General features: G+C 41.7%; 1 protein-coding gene and 1 long non-coding RNA gene across 6 annotated transcripts in view; both read left to right on the top strand.

The window, feature by feature from the left end:
* The window catches only part of LOC126996001 (translocation protein SEC63 homolog), a 43,719-nt gene that overhangs the window by 3,410 nt on the left and 17,809 nt on the right, over positions 1–22,500 (top strand). The gene's annotated exons all lie outside the window — the stretch shown is intronic.
* LOC126996002 (uncharacterized) lies at positions 15,997–21,089 on the top strand. Its single transcript, XR_007750868.1, has 2 exons — positions 15,997–20,789; positions 20,959–21,089. It is a non-coding gene; the product is annotated as an uncharacterized LOC126996002 (long non-coding RNA).

The raw sequence follows: 22,500 nt of genomic DNA, 5'->3' as shown, positions 1-22,500 counted from the left end.
GGCTTTCTCATGAGATAGTTTCTGTCCCATTGTTATTTTTGTTGAGTATAAAAAATGAAAAGAAAGGGGAAAGTAAAGAAAAGAGAAAACAGATCAGAAAAAAAAGGGTAGTAGGGTCCCAGTGTATAAAGGGGTGTTGAGAAAAGAGGAGTAGCCAGCGGGGAGAAGAGGGGAGGGGTGCACAGCGGGAAGCGTACTATCGAGAGAGGAGAAAGGATACGTTGGGGAGGATGAGTGTATGAGGGAGTGTGGACGGTGTGGGAAAGGGGAGTGTGTGTGTGTGTGTGTGTGTGTGTGTGTGTGTGTGTGTGTGTGTGTGTGTGTGTGTGTAATACACCACGGCCAGATCACGAGTTGGACTTGCTGCCAGCAGGTACCTCCGACACGAGCAAGTGCTCATTATCGTCGATCTTTGGGTACTGCCAGGACCTCACACACCACACACCCCATCCCCCTTGCTCAAGGGGGGACAGTAACCACTCCTAGTCAACGGAAAGAATCCGGCCTGAGCGAGGCTGGAACCGCCGCCTGTTTGGCCGTGAAGCCTTACAGCGCGGCGGTCTAGCCGATTGTCCGCGGTGGTCTCCCTCTCTCTAACCAGGTGTGACGCGCGCCGACAGGTGAGACAAACCTGCAAACATTTACCTGGACACGCGCAGGTGATTTGTGTCTTACCTGGCGGGGGGGGAGAGGAAGAGGGGAGAGGAGAGGGGAAGGACGGAGAGAAATATATATGAAAGAAGAAAGGAGGAAATAAAGGAGGAAGTAACATAATGGGGATTTTATGGAAGGAAATATGTATGGAAGGAAGGAAGGAAGGTAGGAAGGAAGAGGAGGGAAAAAAAAGAGTAAATGAAGGAAGGAAGGCAGAACTGAATAAAGGAATGTATGAAACGGAAGGAAGGAAGGAAAAAATGAGGAAAACAAGGATAAATGGAAGGAAAGGGTGAATAAAGAAAGGAAGGAAGGCAGGAAGGAATAAATGAAAAAAATATGGAAAAGAAAGGACTGAAGGAAGGAAGGAGTAAACGAACGAATATATAAAGGAAAGGAGTGAAAAAAGGAAGATAACTCACACCCACATTTTCCACTGAGGAGATTTCGCAGGTAAACTCAGGTGAACAATATCGAATTTAACCCAAGATGAAAATATTACCTGTACAAGATTTCTGCTTCTCACAAACAAACACACACACACACACACACACACACACACACACACACACACACACACACACACACACACACACAAACACACACAGGCGGATAGACAGTAAAACAAACAGACAAACAAACACCTGCATTGACGAGCTTTATTAGAAATGCTTGTGAAGGTAAGAAGAACATTTTGGGAAGACGAGGCGGGGGAGGAGAGAGAGAGAGAGAGAGAGAGAGAGAGAGAGAGAGAGAGAGAGAGAGAGAGAGAGAGAGAGAGAGAGAGAGAGAGAGAGAGAGAGAGAGAGAGAGTCATTATTATCCCCTCCCTCCCGACACTATCCCTTCCTTTTAATCACTTTCCCTCCGCCAGGTGAAACATCCTTGTTCGTGATTTATCTCCCGCCGACGCCCAGGTAAAAACGAAAGTGTAAGGCGTAACAATAAGGCTCCGTGCGTCTGTGTGTGTGTGTGTGTGTGTGTGTGTGTGTGTGTGTGTGTGTGTGTGTGTTACTTATGGGATCCTCAAGGTAGTTAGTTAGCGAGCTGTAGCAATGGGTTTAATTAAGTCGTATAAATTCAGATTCAACAAAGACACGGGAAAGAATCGGTTTATTAATAGAGTGGTGGATGAGCGGAACAAGCTTGGTAGTCATGCAGTGAGTGCCAACACGATAGATACATTCAAGAAGAGGTTAGATAAGTTCATGGAAAGTGAGGTCAGGTGTGGTTAGATTTACATGAGCTGCCTTGTAGAGGTCTACCGGTCGATTTCAGATTCCTTATGTCTTTATGTTCTTAAGATACAATTATTACATCACACCGGCAGTATGGAGCAACGCAATCTAATCTATGACCTATAACCTAACTCCCGCAACATAAATTAAAAGAAAGTAAACTAGGGAGCAGCATAAACAAAGCAACAAGATACAATTATTAGATCATGGCGTCAGTATGGAGCAACGCAATCTAATCTATGACCTATAACCTAACTTCCGCAACATAAATCAAAAGAAAGTAAACTAGGGAGCAGCATAAACAAAGCAACAAGATACAATTATTAGATCATGGCGTCAGTATACGTAAAACACCTAACCCGAACTAACGTGATTATCAGCATAACTTCTTCAGCCAAAGGGAGGTATTCTGGAAGTAGCAGTAGTAGTACATATTTTTTCATCTTACATAGTGAAAAAAAATATATAATTATGCAGATGAGCGAGCAGTATATTGGGGAGGAGCATTCGGTAACATAATCTAACCCAACCTAACCAACGACTTCACCCAAGAGAGGATGACGAAAGGCAGCGCAACATAAACAAAACAGTTAAATAGAGAATAACAGCATCACGAGATTAGCCTAAATCATCCACCAGCTCCATGCAAGATGACCCCACTATAAAACACGTGCCTGCGCCATAACGGGACTGGGGCCAACCACCACGCCCCACCAAGAAAGCATACCGGCGCCATAAACTAAAATGTAAAAATGAAAAAAGTAATAATAATAATAATAATAATAATAATAATAATAATAATAATAATAATAATAATAATAATAATAATAATAACGGGATGAGGCAGACCACCAGGACCCAACATGAAAGTTTACCGGCACCATAAACCAAAACATAAAAAAATAAAAATAATAATAATAATAACGGGCTTGAGGCAGACCGCTATACCGCCCTTCGGAATACAACAAAAAAACAAGGCGACTGAACTTATACGAAAAACTGAAAAAATACACCAATCTGCCCGGAACTCAATAAGATGTGGTAAATGTAAGGTGATAGTTAACGTAGGCAAGAGTGAAGGGACTGGGCTGTGCTGGGCTGGGCTGGGCTGGGCAGGGCTGGGCTGGGCAGGGCTGGCAGACACGCTTGCTCGAGGATATGAATATGATAAAGGTTGAAATATCTTTGTACTACATTTTAAACCCCAAGGAAATCAGAGGCGGATATTATGATTTTATTCTCTCTCTCTCTCTCTCTCATACACACATACACACATACACAAGAACATAAGAACGTAAGGAGTAAGAACATAAAGAACATAAAGATATAAGAACACACACACACACACACACACACACACACACACACACACACACACACGCGCACACACACACACGCACACACACACACACACACTTCTTTCTTTCGCTTCATATCTTTTCTCGCTCAAGTAATACGTGTTTTGAGAGGGAAAGGAAGAAGAGGAGGAGGAGGAGGAGGAGGAGGTAGGTAACGTCTCCAGGTGACCCGCTCCCACCTGTCAGGTCACGCGGGCCGCCAGGTAAATGTAGCAAAAACAAGGGGAAGGGAGGGAAAGGTGAGGACGAAAAAGAGGGAAGAAAGGGAAGGTTGTGGGTGAAGAGGAGGAGGAGGAGGAGGAGGAGGAGAAGGTGGAGGAGGAGGTAAGGAACAAAAGGGAGGAGAGGAGAAGAAGAAATGATGGAAGATATACTTTTTTCATTTATTTGTGTTTTGCTTACCATAAACAAAAAAAAGGAAGAATCACCATCACCACCATCACCACCACCAACAGCACCACAACCACCAGCATCACCATCACCACCACCAACACCAACACCACAACCACCAACAGCAACAGCAACAATAAACAACCAAGCAACTGAAAAACATCACCTTACTCATCCCTTTCCCTCTCTTTTCTACCTCCACCACCACCTCCTCCTCCTGCATCTCTTCCTCCCGCAGGTGACATCACTCAGACGGGTCAGGTAAGATCGTGGGGAGGCTTAAAACGCTGACCCGATTCCGTATCAAGCCAACCAGAAAATCTTCCTCCCTCTCCTCTCTTTCTTTTGCCGAGCCGCATCCCCGAGACGGCCCCGCACGCAACCCTCGGGCGCATCAACAACAGATCAGACAACCGTTGCGCGCTTTCCTTGAAGATTTCGTCTGTGATATGAAAACGGGGTCAAGTTGTCATGGATGTTTGCCTCGCGTTGTTGTTTTGCTGTTTTGGTTTTTGTTGTTTTCGTTGTTGTTGTTGGCGGTGGTGGTGGTGGTTGTGGTGTTCTGGTTGTTGTTGTTGTTGCTCTTCATCTTCCTTTTTTCTTCTTTTTCTTTTTCTTCTTCTTCTTCTTCTTGTTTCTCCCTCATATTTGTCTCCTTGTTGCTTGAGAGTGCAGATAAAATATAAAGTATGGAAAAAGAAAAGTGAAGAGGAGAAAAGGAAAAGAAGAACAAGAGCAAGAATAAGAACAAAGACGAGAACAAGAACAAGAAGAACAAAGAACAAGATCACGCTGAAAAATACCGCCTGAATCAACGAGAATGAAACAGGAAAGGAGAGGAAGAGATACGAAGAGATAAACGACAGAGATGAAGATAGAAAGATAAAGAAAGAAAAACAGAGATAACCAGAACAGAAAGATGAGGAAAGACAGAACAAGCCCGTGGGAATAAGCGAAGCAGGTAAAGAGAACAGGTTAATAATTGGAAGAAGGTGAGTGGATGAAACGAAGGAAAGAGAAAGTGGAATAGCGAGCGTGAGAGAGGATTAACAAGGTGATGAAGGGGAAGAATAAAATTAAGAAGAGGAGGAGGAAGAAGAGGCTGGTTTTAATAATTATGGAAGACGAGATAATAAGGAATATGTCTCGATTCATCTATTCATTTTTGCTTCTTTTTTTCTTTTTGTTTTGCTGGTGATATTTTTTTTTGTCTTAATTTCTTTTCATCTTTTTTTGTCCTTCCTCTTTCGTTTCTTCTCTTTCCCTCTGAGGTCTTTGTTATCTTTTATATCTCATTGCTTTTTTTTTCTTTTTTCAATATTTTGTTCTTTTTTTGTTTTCTCGTTTTTCTTGTTTTTCTCTTTTTTTTCTTCATTCCTTCTCTTCCCTTCTTTGTTTTCTTCTCATCTCATTGTCATTCCCTTCTTCTTCTTCGTGTTTTTGTTCCTCTCCTCTTTCTTTTATTTCATTTTCCTCCCTTCTCTTCCTCTCATTGTCATTCCCATCTTTTTTTTCTTTTTTTTCTTTCTCTTTTTTTCTTTTAATTTTTCGCCATTTGCTTCTTTTTCTTTTTCTTCTTCGTTTTCTTTTCTTCTTCTTCTTCTTCTTCTTCTTCTTCTTCTTCTTCCTCCTCCTCTTCTTTTCTTTCTTCTCTTTCTATCACCTCCTTTGTCTTCTTCTTCTTCTTCTTCTTCTTCTTCTTCTTCTTATTATTATTATTATTATTATTATTATTATTATTATTATTATTATTTTCTTTCTTCTCTTTCTATCCCCTCCTTTGTCTTTCTTCTTCTTCGTCTTCTTCTTCTTCTTCTTCTTCTTCTTCTTCTTCTCCCTCCTCCTCCTCCTCCTCCTCCTCCTCCTCCTCCAAGCAAAAAGAGAAGAGGCGAGGGCGCAACAAGCAATTAACCTAGCTAAGACACCTGGGTCTGACCTGCTTAATACCTGCTTTCTGTACCTGTAACCTGCTTAAGGGCGGGAGAAAGGGCGGGAAGGAGGGCGGGAAGGAAGGGCGGGAAGGAAGGGCGGGACGGGTAGTGGAGAAGGGAGAGGAAAGCAAAAGATAGATAGTTGGATAGATAGATAGATAGTTAGTTAGACAGATAGAGATAGATAGATAGATAGATGGATAGATAGTTATATAAATCGAGAGAGAGGAGGCCAAGCAATAAAAATAAAAAAAAGTAAAGGATGGAATGGGCAGAGAAATAAGGGAGAGGAAAGCAAGAGAAAGAGAGAGAGGAAAAGAGGGAAGAAAAAAAGAAGAGGGCAAACAAGAAAAAAGAAAACAAAAGAGAAAGAAGGGAGAGAAGAAAGCAGGAGGGAGAGAGGAAAGCAAGAGGAAAAGGAGGAAGAGAAAGGGAGAGAGGAGAAAAAAAAATAATAAAGTAGAGAGCGAGATGAATGATGAGAAAAGGAAGATAGGAAAGCAAGAAGAGAGAGAGAGAGAGAGAGAGAGAGAGAGAGAGAGAGAGAGAGAGAGAGAGAGAGAGAGAGAGAGAGAGAGAGAGAGAGAGAGAGAGAATAGCAGCCAGACAAGAAAAAAAAGAAGAAAAAAAAAGGAGATATAAATAGCAACAAAGTACCTTTCCCTTACACTCACACTTGGTCCCAAAACCGGTTTATTAAATGCATCGCGTGTGGGGGTGGAAAATATTTAGATAAGTCTGCCCGTCAATGAAACCGAGCTGCATAGAAAACGGGTCTCACTTGGCTCTTTGCGGTATTTTTTCCCTCCAGTCTGGCTTCTTTTTTTTATGATTTGAGGTGAATGGGGGAAGTTTAAAGAGGGAAAAGGGGAGAAAGAAAAGTGGTACGTGATATGCGGAAGTAAGAAGATGGAGTAAAGAGTAAGGAGTGACGTAAGAAGAGGGAGAGAAGAAGATTATTGTGTGTTTTTTTTCTTCCTTTTATGATACGTGATATATTTTCCCTGTGAAGGCTGTGGTCGTGAGTGCGTTATTGTGTCCGTCTGTCTGCCTGTCTATCTGTCTTATTATCCTTGTATATATTTGTTTGTCTGTATTTTGATCTATCTCTGTCTGTCTGTCTATAGCTTCATTCATCTGTCTATTATGTCCGTCTGTAGTTTCATCTCTCTGTTTACCTGTCTGTCTATATCATCAATGTCTGTTGGTCTGTCGGTCTATATTTACATCCCTGTCTGTCTGTCTATCCCTCTGTCTGTCTGTCTCTATAAGTATTCTCATCCCACTGTCTGTCTATACTTACATCCCTCTGTCTGTGTCTCTATACGTATTATCATCCTACTGTCTGTCTGTCTGTCTATATTCTTACCCCTCTGTCTGTCTGTCTGCCTGTCTGTATATTCTCATCCCACTGTCTGTCTGTCTGTCTATATTCTTACCCCTCTGTCTGTCTGTCTGTGATTGTCTGTATATTCTCATCCCTCTGTCTGTCTGTCTATATTCTTATCCTTCTGTATGTCTGTCTGTATATTCTCATCCCTGTCTGTCTGTCTCTTCGCCTGTCTATCTATCGTTTCACCTGTCTGTCTGCCTGTTTGCCTATATTTTTTTCCCTTCAGTCTCTGTCTGTCTGTTCATGTGTTCGTCCTTCTGTCTATATTTTCATTCCTGTCTCTATGTCTATATTTACATCCCATTCTTTGCCTGTCTGTCTGTCCGTCCTTCTGTCCTCCCGTCACTTCCCACACTTTCCCTCACGCGGATGACGTCACTCAAGAGGCACTTCCGTGACGTCACTTCCGCATACACGTGACCCCACCCTGACCTCTGATGACCCCTGTGTGACCTTCAAGGGGGGCGTGGGGTGGGGGGGAGGGATATGGCAGCCCTGAGGAATGTTTTATTTATCATTGTCTTCTTTTCCTGTCTTTATTGGTTAGTCACGGATCGGGGGAGGGGGGGGAGGATTCTCTCTCTCTCTCTCTCTCTCTCTCTCTCTCTCTCACTTATTTTCTTTCTTTTCCATTTCAAAACCATTTTTACATTACTTACTCTCTCTCTCTCTCTCTCTCTCTCTCTCTCTCTCTCTCTCTCTCTCTCTCTCTCTCTACGATCCTTTCTTCTCTATTTTTCACTTATTTTCTTTCTTTTCCATTTCAAAACCATTTTTACATCTCTCTCTCTCTCTCTCTCTCTCTCTCTCTCTCTCTCTCTCTAGTATAACATGATAACACCCAATATCACCACATTCACCCTCACCTCCACCACCCCACCACTCTCACTACCCCCCCCCCGACCACCACCACCAGCCGCCCATGACCGCCTTCAGGCCCTAGTTTTTGCGTCGCCTCATCTCCGTTTGTCTGTGGGTGCTCCCGATGCGGCGGCGGGGGCGGAGAAGGGGAAGCTTTTATTTTTACTTTACTTCCATTACTTTTATCGATTTACTTTTTTGCTTTCTCCAATGCAACGTTCTGTCTATCTGTCTGCGCCGGAGGTGGGTAAGGTTGAGGTCTGGTAATGTTCTGCGAGTCTTGGTCTTGGGGAGGGTGATAAATGATGCAAGTTTAGTCTGTTCGTGTTTGTTTGGGTTGGTGGTGATTGTATATATTTTTTTTTTACAACAAAGTAGACAGCTCAAGGGCACAAAAAAAGGAAACAATAATAAAAAATAATAAAAAGACCGCTACTCGCTGCTCCTAAAAAAAAAAAAAAATCAAAAGAGGTGGCCGAAAGAGAGGTCAATTTCGGGAGGAGAGGTGTCCTGATACCTGATAGTTGAAGGTTCCATATTCCTTCCTTCCATCTATCCTGAATATTATAAGAACTACACGTTGTTTTCTGTCGGTGAGCCAGTCATGAATCCACGCACACAGATGGTCGTTAATACCGTGGGACGCAGTTTAGAAATAAGCCTAACGTGAGGAACTTTATCAAACGCTTTCTGAAAATCTAAGTATATTACGTCATATGGGCTTCGGGCGTCCCAACATGTATAAACATCGTTGAAAAAGGTTAATAGGTTGGTAAGGCAAGACCGATTACTACGAAATCCATGTTGACTATCAGTTATCATATCATTTGTTTCAAGGAAAATGATCATTTTATCCCTGATTATTTTTTCGAATAGTTTAATTAGGACAGACGAAAGGCTGATGGGACGATAATTATTGGCTTGTTTTTATCTCCTTTTTTAAAGATCGGTGTAATATTGGCCTTTTTTCCACTCGAGAGGCACACTGGCCTGTGCTAATGACTTGTTGAATATTAATGTTATGGGTAATTCTAGCTGTTGACTACATTCTCTCAACACGCGAGGAGATAAATTGTCGGGGCCCGGAGATTTATTTGGATCTATTTTCTGTAGGTACGCACGCACTTCGCTGATATCAATTTCAGTCAATGCAAGCTTATGTTCTTCAGGGCCTTGAAAAATTTTCTTCGGGGCTGGAATCGATGTCATGTTTTCTTTTGCAAATACGCAGTTACTAAAGGTTGAATTTAGGACCGAAGGTAAGGTAAGGAAAAACTAAGGGAAGGGAAGGGAAGGTGAGATACGATAAGGTAAGGTAAGATATGGTAAGGTAAGGAAAAACTAAGGGAAAGAAAAGGAAGGGAAGAGAAAATAAGGGAAGGGAAGGGAAGGTGACATATATACGGTACGGTACGATAAGGAAAAGTAAGGGAAGGGAAGTGAAGGAAAGTGAAAGCAAGGGAACATCAGTTAAGAGAAGATGAAATAAGAGAAGGGAAGAAAAGGGAAAGGGAAGAGAGGCAGAAAAAAGAAGAAAGAAGGAGGGAGGGATGGGAAGAGGAAGAAGGGGTAGGAGGGGGGACTAAAGGAAGGGTCATAAACTAAACTAAGAGAGAGAGAGAGAGAGAGAGAGAGAGAGAGAGAGAGAGAGAGAGAGAGAGAGAGAGAGAGAGAGAGAGAGAGAGAGAGAGAGAGAGAGAGAGAGAGAGAGAGAGAGAGAGAGAGAGAGAGAGAGGATGGCGTCACGAAAAATTTTGAAACAGCTGCAGGAAAAAAAAAAAAAGGAAGGGAAAGACTGCAGTACACAGCCCAAGAATTTAAAACAAAGACGCATTAGGTAACTTGTTTTTCAATCCCAGAGAAAGAAAAAAAAAAAAACTAGCTAATTGATAAGGTGACTTCAACAGGTAGGTAAATAATTAAGGGGCAGGTAAAATTAATTAGCTTGTGAACTTAATGGTTTCCTAATTAGGACTGAGGGGGAGGGAGGGAGGGGGGGTAGTAATAAATAATGGGTCTCTGAATTGCTAATGGTGACAATAATTATTAGGGATGTTAATCATGTAATAAATGCGGGCAAAGTGTGTTCAGACTCTTTAATTAAATAGCTCACCTGTCTCTCTACCTGTTTCTTTGTTTATCTCTGTTTCTCTGTCTATTTTGATTAGTTTTACGTTTCATTTGTATTTATATCGGTATGTTGGTCTGTTCTCTCTCTCTCTCTCTCTCTTCATAAAGCACTATTTCATGCAAACAAAAATAGAAATGGAAAAGAAGAACAGAGAGAGAGAGAGAGAGAGAGAGAGAGAGAGAGAGAGAGAGAGAGAGAGAGAGAGAGAGAGAGAGAGAGAGAGAGAGAGAGAGAGAGAGAGAGAGAGAGAGAGAAGCACGTCACGACTTCACTAATATCCTGAACTTTGCCTTTTCACTCGATCGATACTGCGGCACTTTCGGCTGAGAGAGAGAGAGAGAGAGAGAGAGAGAGAGAGAGAGAGAGAGAGAGAGAGAGAGTACTGATTGTGTGTGTGTGTGTGTGTGTGTGTGTGTGTGTGTATGGAGGAGGGGTTAAGAGTATGGTCTTATTGAGACGATTGCCTTGTCCTACATATCGATGAGAGAGAGAGAGAGAGAGAGAGAGAGAGAGAGAGAGAGAGAGAGAGAGAGAGAGAGAGAGAGAGAGAAGGAAGGAAAGAAAGAAAGAAAGAAAGAAAGAAAGAAAGAAAGAAAGAAAAAAAAGGAAAGAATGAATGAATGAATGAATGAATGAATGAATGAACGGCAATGAATGAGCAAATATAGTGAATAACGTCAAACAGTCAATAAGCTTTTCTAACACCAAGGGAAAATTACAAGAAAAAACAAATATATGAAGTGAAGTCTGTAGTAATAAAAACTCAACCGTATGTCATAATTTTTTTAGCTTAATCCACGAAAATAATAATAATAATAATAATAATAATAATAATAATAATAATAGTACTCCCTCCCTGCCTCCCCTCTCCTCCCAATCACAACTTTAATTTCACCATCGCTTGACATGACCATCACCCTTACCTCAACCCCCGCCCCCCCTTCGACCCCCATGCCTCACCTCCTTGCCACCTGTCCTCCCTTCATCCCATGCCTCGTCTCACATGGATGCCTCACCCATGCGAAATAACCACTACCCCCCCACCCCCCCCCCGAGTGCCTCCTTCCACTCCCTCTTTTCTTCCCTTCCTTCCTTTGCTCCTTGTTTCCCTTCCTTTTATCCCCCACACTATGGACTGAAGGCTGGGCAGATGCGTGGGGAAGAGGGGGAAGAGGGGCAGGTGTGTAGGGGGGGGGGTGAAGGGGGGAGGAATGAGTGGGTGAGGTCACATGTCACGTTTCCCTTTCCTGTCTGACATGACCTCCATCCCAGTCCAGTCACGCGGTCTCTCTCTCTCTCTCTCTCTCTCTCTTGACGTCCGTTTCCTTTTCTTTATTCCCTCTTTCCCGTTTTCTGTTAATAGAATGACTCAAGCGATTTTTTTTTTTCTTGTCTCATGTCAGTTTTTTTTTTTAATGTACGTTAATGAATCAACCTCATTTCCAACTAAATAATTTTTTGTGTGTCTAAATATTTATGTGACTCTTACGATTCCTTTCCTTTATTTCATCTCGTTTGTTTGTATTCCATTCCTGTCTAAATAATGAAATAAGTATAATAGTTGTCTTTCCTTTATTGAGTTTATTCCCTTGTTTCCTTTTTCTTATTTTCTCTCTCATAACTTTTGTTTGATATTAATTGGAATAAAACAACAACCCAACTTTCAACCTAGCGAGAAATTACTGTCCTCTCTACATGGTCAAGTGATTATCATATACATGTTATTTTCTTTTCCTCAACAAATAGCAACAAAAAAATAACCGCAAAAGCATGAATAGGAAGAACAACACCGATAATGATTGCGATGTCGATGTCGGAATGATTAAGTTGTCTGGCCCTGGACACACACACACACACACACACACACACACACACACACACATAAGGGCAGTCACGTGCTCACGACACCAAACGACACACGCACACGCGGCAAAAATGTCCACACAAATAAGGAAGAACATGAGCGAGCTGCAAGGAAAGGAGGTGGAGGAGGTGGCCGAGGATGGCGCTGTCTATAAATGGAGTCTCGCCTTCTCAACTAATTCAACTATATGTAACCCAAGCAATTTTAAACGTATATTCTTCTGTTGATCGATAACGTTTTGCATCGCTTCGTAAAGTCACCGTGTGGTCTGAATATCTATGTAAATCTTCTTCTTTTTCCTCATTCTCTTCCTTTTTATTTACTCGTTCTTCTTCCTCTTCCTCCTCTTCTCTCTCTTCTTCTTCCTCCTCCTCAGGACGACCTGAGGATGTACTTTTCCGATTTCCCGTGGAATGATTATTGCTTCCAGGATAGAGACCCCTCTGTGTGTGCTCAGCGCATCACAGAGGTGATTGTCTCTGGAATGGAGGCATACATTCCTCGTTCTTTCTCTACTCCTCACGCTAAAAAGCCTTGGTTTAATCACGCTGTCAATGATAGAGAGGTAGCTCACAAAAGGTGCCAGAGCCTTCAAACTAATGCTAATTATGAACTTTACATTTCTGCCCGAAATCGTGCCAAATCTATTCTCCGACTAACCAAAAATTCTTTCATTAATAGAAAATGTCAAAACCTTGCTTTCTCTAACTCTTCCCGTGACTTCTGGCATCTAGCCAAAAACATCTCCTCCAACTTCACTTCTTCATCTTTCCCTCCACTCCTCAGTCCTGACGGCAACACTGCCGTCTCATCTATCTCTAAGGCTGAACTCTTCTCTCAAACTTTTTCAAAAAACTCCACTCTGGACGATTCTGGGCATATTCCTCCTACTCATCCCCCCTCTGACTCCTTTATGCCTGTTATAAAGATTCCTCAAAATGATGTTTTCTATGCCCTCTCTGGCCTCAATCCTCAGAAGGCTTATGGACCTGATGGAGTGCCTCCTATTGTCCTTAAAAACTGTGCCTCCGTGCTGTCACCCTGCCTGGTCAAACTCTTTCGCCTCTGCCTGTCAACATCTACCTTTCCTTCTTGCTGGAAGTATGCCTTCATACAGCCTGTACCTAAGAAGGGTGACCGCTCCAATCCCTCAAACTACCGTCCTATTGCTTTACTTTCTTGTCTATCTAAGGCTTTTGAATCAATCCTTAACCGGAAGATTCAAAAGCACCTTTCCACTTCTGACCTATCTGATCGCCAGTATGGGTTCCGCAAGGGGCGTTCTACTGGTGATCTCCTAGCCTTCTTAACTGACTCTTGGTCATCCTCTCTTACCCGTTTCGGTGAAACTTTTGCTATTGCGCTGGACATATCAAAAGCTTTTGATAGGGTCTGGCACAAATCTTTGCTTTCTAAACTACCCTCCTACGGTTTCTATCCTTCTCTCTGTACCTTTATCTCCAGTTTCCTTTCTGACCGTTCTATTTCTGCCGTGGTAGACGGTCACTGTTCTTCCCCTAAATCTATTAACAGTGGTGTCCCACAGGGTTCTTTCCTATCTCCCACTCTTTTTCTGTTGTTCATTGATGATCTTCTTTCCATAACGAACTGTCCTATCCATTCCCACGCCGATGATTCCACTCTGCATTATTCAACTTCTTTTAATAGAAGACCCACCCTTCAGGAACTTAACGACTCAAGGCTGGAGGCTGCAGAACGCTTAGCCTCAGACCTTACTATTATTTCCGATTGGGGCAAGAAGAACCTGGTGTCCTTCAACGCCTCAAAAACACAGTTTCTCCACCTATCCACTCGACACAATCTTCCAAACAACTATCCCCTATTCTTTGACAACACCCAGCTATCACCTTCCTCAACACTAAACATCCTCGGTCTATCCTTAACTCAAAATCTTAACTGGAAACTTCATATCTCATCTCTTACTAAATCAGCTTCCTCGAGGCTGGGCGTTCTGTACCGTCTCCGCCAGTTCTTCTCCCCTGCACAGTTGCTGTCCATATACAGGGGCCTTGTCCGCCCTCGTATGGAGTATGCATCTCATGTGTGGGGGGGCTCCACTCACACAGCTCTTCTGGACAGAGTGGAGGCTAAGGCTCTTCGTCTCATCAGCTCTCCTCCTCATACTGATAGTCTTCTACCTCTTAAATTCCGCCGCAACGTTGCCTCTCTTTCTATCTTCTATCGATATTTCCACGCTGACTGCTCTTCTGAACTTGCTAACTGCATGCCTCCCCCCCTCCCGCGGCCCCGCTGCACTCGACTTTCTACTCATGCTCATCCCTATACTGTCCAAACCCCTTATGCAAGAGTTAACCAGCATCTTCACTCTTTCATCCCTCACGCTGGTAAACTCTGGAACAATCTTCCTTCATCTGTATTTCCTCCTGCCTACGACTTGAACTCTTTCAAGAGGAGGGTATCAGGACACCTCTCCTCCCGAAATTAACCTCTGATTTTGGACACTCCTTTAACCTCTGTTCGGGAGCAGTGAGTAGCGGGCCTTTTTTTCTTTTTTTTTCCTTGCGCCCTTGAGCTGTCTCCTTAGCTGTAAAAAAAAAAAAAAAAAAAAAAAAGTAAACAACAAAGGAGAAAGGGGGAGCATGCCATCCCAACCCCCAGGCAGTACAGAGTGTGATTATACAACTAAGGATACATGTGTAAGTAGCACCAGGAAACTAAAAAGATACAATCGTAGGGCTACCCCTTCCCCCCTTCCGGTAAATGTTCAGAGTTGCCCATCTCAAAATTTGATACACTGGCTATTTATTTCGGGACAAAATATTGAGCTTTTTCATTTGGAGATAGTTTTTTTCTTCGGAAACTACTAAAAACTGACTTAATTATTGCAGTTTCATCATCCGCCGCCGCCGCCGCAAAATAGCTCGCAGAGGGTTTAGGGTGGGGGAACATATTTAAACCATCCCAACCGAACTTTACGACCTAAGAGATAACTGGGGGCTTCCCCGTCCCCTTCTAGCCAGGGGCTGCGCCAGCCCTGGAGCCCCCCCCACACACATGCATATGCGACTTATTTCTCGCAACACCGGTTGCTCCGCCACCACGGCCGTCGCTAGAGCAGTCAAATATGGCGCGCGTAAACCTTCCTTCCCTTCCACCCCCTCCTGTCTACTTACCTTTTTCTGCTCAATGGTGGAATGATGGCGTCTTTTGGTGGTTCTCGGTGGTTCTTTGATGGCTAGTGTTTCTTTCTGTATCCTCACACACGCACAACACTCCCCGCGACACGCAACACAAGGGAAAAGGTCAACTCGCAACACACACTCCTTTCCATCCACTCATATATTTTCCTTTTTCTGCTCGGTGGTGGAGCGATTGTGTTTTTTGCTGGTTCTCGGTGGTTCTCTGATGTCTTGTGTTGCTTTCTGTATCCTCACACACGCACAACACTCCCCACGGCACGCAACACAAAGAAAAAATTTAAAACGCAACACACTCGCCACACGCACACTGTCAACAACGCGAACTGTCTATCAGCTGTCAAATGTCTGTCGGTCTGGTTCTTTTTTTATTATTCTTCATGTGACTTTTTATTGTTCTGCTGCTTCATATCCTGTTTTATCGCTATCACTTCACAACAAGCCTATTTTTAGTGTTTCTATACTTTTTTATGGGTAGCCTAATGTTTTGATACAATAGATGCTGAGTTGAACTGAATTATTATTTGATTTTTTTTCTTATTTGCGTTTATTGTTATAGTTTTGTACCCCTTAGAATTTACACAATCTACACAAATTTATAGCCATTCAGGCAAATTGTTCTAAATACTTCTCAGGCCTCGTTATAACTGTTCAACTTCCTAATGCAAAAGCTAACCAGTATCTTTGTTATTATATCGGTAAGCTGTCCAACTTCCTAATGCAAGAGTTCACCAGTATCTTTATTCTCTCATCCATTATCTAGCTGTCCCTATTGCAAGAGTTAATAACCAGCATCTCCATTATTTAATTCATTTTAGCTGTCAAACTCCATAATGCAATAGTCAGTTTACCAAATCAAGACAGATCATTAACTTCTTTCATTCATATAAGAAGGAAATTAATAAATGATCTGGCTACTTTGTGTTAATGATGAAGAAGCACTTGATTGAGATAGAGGGTGGAACATCTTAACTCATAATGAAAAAGTTAAAATTAACGAAAACAATTATGAAAATGAGGACTTGTTTGGGGAAGGGAGCGGAGAACAAGAACAAAAACAGGCACTGCAGTATTAGCTAAACTTTATTCATAAACAAAATAATTCTTTGTGCTTACACTGTCAGTTTGATCTGATCTCCACAAACATTCAGTGACACCTGGGAAGTTACAAGTTTACGAGAGAACGGAGATATACCTAAGTAACGACACACACACACACACACACACACACACACACACACACACACACACACACACACACACACCATCTGAGAAAAAGATATACACATTCAAAGCTAACACGACTGAAGATTCTCATTTATTTCATTTTCTGGAGGTCTAAAAATATCTTCAGACACGATTAACACTTAGAGGATTGCTGGGACACATTACGACTCATATGACGATGTTTTAGAAATGGCTGAGTATTCCCTTACCCACTCTCCCCCTCCATACCTCCCCATTACTTTACCTTAACCCCCCCCCCATATCCCATTTCCCGACCCCATTTTCCTTGGTGGGGTTCTGCATGCGCTCAACCCACCAACACTCATTACTCTGTCATTTTTTCTATCCATCCAAAATGTGAAATAGGAAGGGAAAAGACATTAGAATTCCTGTTTTTGAGAGTGTAAGTAAACTGGATGAAAGAAGCAGGAAGATATGCAGACAGAGGTGATGTGGCGGTTCTGTTCTTGTTTTGTTTTAGTCTGCACGCTGACAGTACATAGTTAGTTAGTTAGTCGGTACGTAATGTTAACGATGTCGGAGACCGAGAACGTTGGCATGTTGAAACATTGTGCAAAAAAATATACTTGTTGCATTGAGGGCACAAAGACATGGAAGACAGGAAAAAATCACATAAATGAATAAATAAAATGAAAAAGAGAAAATATAAAAGCCCAAAAGACACAAATAGTAAAAAATAGATAAAAAATAAAATGGAAAATAAGGAAAATATAGATCGCCAAAAGACATGGATAATAAAAATTAGACAAATAAAGAAAATAATTAAATAGAATGCAGAAATCATGTTTATAAGAAAAAATAAAAGAAAATAATGACTCACTTATGCAGCAAAAAAATAAATGAGTGAGTTTCTTAGCCATGCATTAGATAAACAATAAACTTTTACCATTAATTAACTTTTTGTCCCATCAGCTCATGTCCTATTCTCCTGACTGGCTGACTGTCATTCTATAAAAAGATAAACAACAGTAATGAATGCATACAAAACAACAGCAAGAGGCAGATAAGTGGGTTGCTCTAAGCGTCAATGATACAATGCTGTCAATAAACTTTGCAAACAAGGATAACAATTTCTCTCTCATCTTGCAGATTAATTAAAAGTGTTGCAGTCCACTAAGACAAACCCCCCCAAAAAACTGAACCATACTCTCTCTTCTTTTCACCCTTCCTCTCTCTCTCTCTCACTCTCTTTCACTCTCCCTCTCTCTTTCTCTTTCTCCCACTAGCACAATAAATAAGAACCATTGCACGTGCACCAAATAACAATGGAATGCCAGATAATGTGACAATAAATATAACGACAGTGAAAAATGAAAAAAAAGCTAATAATTAAATATAAGAAAATGCCCAGAGCTTTCAGACAACCCATCATGCCCTTGGAAGAAGCTCAGACCGAACTATAAGTGTAATAACAATACTGAAGAGACGAGTTGGATCATAGATGGCACGATAGGTCCTGATTTCACGAGTGCCAATTCTCAGCATCACTCTTAGGCGCTCTGATGAAAAGGTGATGAATGATAAAGAAATTAATGTACATACAAAAGTTGAGACTAAACAGCAATTCACTTGATCATGTTGCTTTCATAATTCAAAAATAATAAATAAACACTGCTGGGCTACATAGCACTTGCTGAGCCGAGAGATTAAATAGCAACTCAACTTATTTATTTTTTGTTAATATACCTCGACACAAAAAAAAAAAAAAAATGCTGAAGCTTCATTGGATATATTGAGCTGAAAGATAAATGAACTAGCAACTTATTGGATTATTTTCATCATTATTATCACTATGCCTCGGAACAGCAAATGAAATATTAACGCAGGCTCCATAAAAACAAATACAAGTACCTGTGAAGTCAATTAATTTCCTATACACTCACAGTTCTTTCATAACACAACAATCTCATTTCTCTTCGATACTGAACCGAGACAAACCAGCAACGCATTAGATTATTTTCATTATTATAACAGCAAACAAAATATCAGCACAGGCACAACAATACTCAAGACCTGTGAAGTGCATGAATTCCAAACTCTGACTGTTCTTTCATAACACAACAACCTGGTTTCCTTCTGGTACTAAACCGAGAGACAAACCACCAATTCATTTGATTATTTTTGTTATTATTACCGAAAACAAAATATCAACATAGGGGACCAGGAAAACGAATACCTGTGAAGTGCATGAATTCCCTACACATGCAGTTCTTTCATGACGCAATCTTGTTTTGCTTTGACACTGACTGAACTGAGAGGCAAACAAGGAACTCATTTCATTATTTTCATACATGAACTCATATGGTTATTTTCAGCACCACAAAATCAAATATCTGTAATGTGCATGCCTTTCCTACACACCGCTCCTTCACTAAATCAACATTATGGTTTTCCTTCAGTGCAACTTGACCCCAGTGATGATGATGATGATGATGAAGAAGAGGACAACATTTGAGACACACACTGGTCACTAAGCCCCTAACAAGAGACACCTGAATTTGATATATATTAGAAAAAATGGGGAATATTTAGTTTGTTTTCAATATAAAGGGGAGACATCACTGCTGTGGAGACCAGCCAACACAATCGCCTCATCTCAAGTCATCACACACCTTACATTGCCTTAGTCATCACATACCTCATCCCAGTCATCACACCACATCTCAGTCATCAAACCTCACCTCAGTCATCACACATTTCATCTCACTCATTATGCACCTCATCTCATCACATCCTTCCTTAGTCATCACACACACCCCACTCAAGTTAAGACATCTCATCTCACTCACCACACTTAGTCATCACATACTACCTCATTTCATACTCCTACAACAACTCATCACCACTAACACCTCCCTCCACACCCAGGAAGAAACATGCCCTGGGAGATGTGCAAATAAAGATATTGATTTTAAGTATATGTGTGTTTCTCATTATTCCTTTTTATTTCTGGTGTTATGCTAGAGTGACGCCTTCCTCTACAACGGGAAGATGCCGATGTTCCTTGAGAATTAGTCAAATGAGGGTTTTAATTAGTTTTTTTCTCTCTTTTGTTCTTTATAGTTTTTAATGTTACGATAAAAATTTCTTGTTTCCTTGTCTTCGGTTTGTTTTTCTTTTTGTCTTTGCTTTACATTTTTGTTTTGAAATAATAAAATTCCTTGCTGATTCTTCTCCTTGGGTCGTTTTTCATTTTGTTTAGCTTTACATTTTGGTTTTAATGTTATGATAAAATTCCTTGTTCATTCTTCTCTTTGGGTTGTTCTTCATTTTGTTTGGCTTTACATTTTGGTTTTAATGTTATGATAAAATTTCTTGTAGACTATTCTCTGCTTTTGGTTTGGTTTGTCTTTTTCTTTTTATCTTGCAGAACAACGGAGCAAAAAATGATTCCCAAGATGTTTCGGCCATGCTTTCATCGCTGTCTGCATCTCCTCACTACTGCTTATTTATTATTCATTATTGCCTTTATGTATCTAATTAGTTCCCTCGAGCCGTTTGCATGAGTTCTTTGGTTTCCTTTCGTCTTTCCACCTCATTTGCTGAACCTTGACATACATTGACACATCTCTAAAAAAAACTCACCCACTTATACACTTTCACAAACATCTTCACTCCCTTTCACTGTACCTAGTTCACCCAACAATCTTTTTTACAACAAACACTTTTTCGCGCCCTCATCCGAATCCCTTAATAAATAAGTTACACCCATATAAAAAATCTTAATTTAAACTGTAGCCCTTCACCCACTCCTTCATGCACCTTTCATCCCATTCCCACACCTGCATAACTTAATAACAACCTCGCAGACCCTCACCACTAACATGCAACGCCTCAGACATCCCATCCCTTTGAGCGACCGTCAGACACCAATCCGCATCTCCGGGTGAATTTTGATTGGCCTATTCATTTGGCTCTGGCAGACATGGGCTACTGACCAATGCACAAAACGGTAAGGGTATAAATAGGCCTATATCAAACACAGGCCTCTCGTCCTCTCCCTTGGCTCCCTCATCACTTATACAGCTTCCATGCACCTCATCACCAGTTTACACCATTCGTCTTAAGCCATTCATTCGTTTTCCTGCAGCTGCTGACAATATACGTATATAAAAGATTCTCAGGGTAGGCTTTCGTATCCTTAACCATGGAAGTGACACCCAAGTATTTACGAGGGGGAAGAGAGTAAGGTGTTAAGAGGAAGAGTGTAAACTGGTAACTTGGTATGTGTAAACCCTGAACCTTGAGCCTTGTTCCCTCTCTTCTCTCTTCATTTATCTTCCTTTGTCGTATTCCTTATTCTTTGCCCCATTGCACTCTTTCCAGCTTTTATCATTCACTTGCTTCTCTCTCTCTCATGTCTTCCTCTTTCTCTTTGTTTTTAACTTGTATTCTTTAACTCATTTGCTGTTTTCCATTCACATCTTTTTAACTTATGGATAAAAACTTTTGCGACTGTCACCCACTTCCTTGGCTAACATTTATTTACACCTACCCAACATCTTACTCCCCACCTCATTTGCATCTTTATCTTCTTATCAGGTCTTTCTAGCACAACACTTTCTCCTCTGTTGCTTTCTCTTCATAATTTCTCTTCACTCATCTCTTTTAGTTCTTGATCCTTTTCTTCTCTTTCTAACACATCACATTTTATTTACACCTACCCAACATCTTACTGCCCACCTCATTTGCATCTTTATCTTCTTATCAGGTCTTTCTAACACAACACTTTCTCCTCTGTTGCTTTCTCTTCATAATTTCTCTTCACTCATCTCTTTTAGTTCTTGATCCTTTTCTGCTCTTTTTAACACACTTTCTCCTCCACCATTCATCACATTTTACCATCCTCAATCACTCCTCCTTTTGCTCCTCCTCACTCCTCCCCGCTATCGTCCGTCACCTCCTCATCCGTCGTGTACTCAGACTCTTCACCCTCGTCCCTGGCCACCTCATTCTCGTCCTCCTCCTCCTCATCGCTCGACGACTCCCACTGAGGATGCTCCGTGGGGATCTCACGGGCCTCCTTCACGTCCAGCTTGATGTCCTGAGTCTGGTCCAGGCCGAGGTAGGAGTCGGAGCGAAGGCAGACCTGGTACGTGTAGATCCCTGGTCGCTGAGGAGCCGTGAACTTGAGCTGCACCTCCTCCATGTCCACGAGGTTGGTAATCTGTGGTTGAGAGGAGAGGTGGTATATACCTTTTTTTTTACATCAATGGAAACAGCTTGGAGGGTCTGCCATGTACAACTGCTCACAATGTATCTTCCACAAACAGATTTTCCCTTCCCTCCAACACTCTTAACTCTTCAAATTTCTGCCCTCCTAAACACACACCCTACCCTCCCTTCCATACCCACACACATCCTACCCTCCCTTTCCCACACCCATACACACACACACCCTACCGTCTCTTTCCCAAACCCATGCACACCCTACCCTCCTTTCACACGCACACACTCCTGCACAGAAACACACCTGCGAACACTCCACTCACCTGGTATGGCGCTGTGATGAGCAAGTGCTTCTTCCTGTCACACACGTAAGTCCACCAGTACTCCTGCTTGTCCTCAGGGAAGAAGGGGCAGTGGACCGTGTGGGAGAGCTTGGACTTCCCCTCCAGGGCCTTCTCCCGCTTGGTGAGGCCCTTCTGGAACCGCTCCCACTCTGCATCGTCATCCAGAGCATTCGCCTGCTGTGGTTTGAGGGAAAGTTTAATTACATGTTCTGACGAGTTTACTGATGAACAAGAAATCCAGGACTCAAAGCTAAATGACTGTTAAATGTTACTTAATGATGTGGACTTATGATCACTGCAAGATTATCGCATACTCAGAACATTGTATTTACCAGTTTCTGACCCATGACTATTGCAAAAAAACACCAACAACTAACCATTTCAATGATAACTATAAATAAATCTAGTTATTGGGGTGGAGGAGAGAGTTTTGGGGTCGGATAACAGCTAATATAAGAGCCTGAGTACGACAATCTGGCAATGCTGCTTATGATGTTTCTTTGCCAATAAGAATTACAATGATATAACTTGCGGTATACAGAACATCTTTCTGTTAACGTTATTATTTCATACAATTCATCAGCTTTCTATTCCAACTGAGAAAGACACCAGACAATGAGACAAGAGAAGGTTGGCTATCAAAGTTCTGATACAACTCACCTTTCCCTGGATACACATCGTGGCATTAAAGAAGGAAAAAAAATTACTTAAGTGCCCTTCCATAATAATATATCAAGTAG

Source organism: Eriocheir sinensis, chromosome 9 (genome assembly GCF_024679095.1).
Source record: "Eriocheir sinensis breed Jianghai 21 chromosome 9, ASM2467909v1, whole genome shotgun sequence".
Lineage (NCBI taxonomy): Eukaryota > Metazoa > Arthropoda > Malacostraca > Decapoda > Varunidae > Eriocheir > Eriocheir sinensis.
This window is presented reverse-complemented; position numbering and strand designations above follow the sequence as displayed.